Raw genomic sequence first — 643 nt, 5'->3', positions numbered from 1 at the left:
TAAAGGTCCCATGTCATGCTTTCTACTTATGACCGTCCCCTTGTGTGTTATGAAGGTGTTTCTGCATGTAAACGGTCTGCAGAGTCACAAACCCTCAAAGTACACCCTGTAGCGAGTAAAACTCTAACGGCCCGTCCACACAGCAGCGTTAAAAAATCTCCCAACGCTTCTGCCCATTCACTTTGAATGGGGTGACGTCACTTTGCCTCACTTTTCGCCGAACTGCATTGTGGGAAGCAAAGCGGAGATTTCCAGGCATCTCAGGATTCAAAAGTTGAGCAATGTTCAACTTTAGAATCTTCTGAAGCTTTCGGTGGAAGCGTCAGCCAATCAAATCATATGCCAGTACAAGCTCAAGCCAATAAAACCGCTGCATGTGATTGGTTGTTGGTCGAGCTTCAGACACGCCCACCGGCAAGCTTTTTCCAAAGCCGCTGTGTGGACGTACCAGAAAGGCCCTGACTGACACACCAGGCCGAAATCTGCCGTTTTCGTTAGTCGGACGACGAAGCGTGCCCTGTCGCCCAAACTCAATTTGGTGTGTCCCGCACCGTCGGCCGTGACACGCTTTATTTGGCCTTTCATGGCCGACGCACGGCCACAGGCAGTCGGACAAAGAAATCACTCTGATTGGCTGTTCAGC

Source organism: Notothenia coriiceps, unplaced genomic scaffold (assembly GCF_000735185.1).
Source record: "Notothenia coriiceps isolate Sejong01 unplaced genomic scaffold, NC01 NC01_scaffold00026424, whole genome shotgun sequence".
NCBI lineage: Eukaryota > Metazoa > Chordata > Actinopteri > Perciformes > Nototheniidae > Notothenia > Notothenia coriiceps.
The sequence above is the reverse complement of the archived record's forward strand: the minus strand, read 5'-3'. Positions refer to the sequence as shown.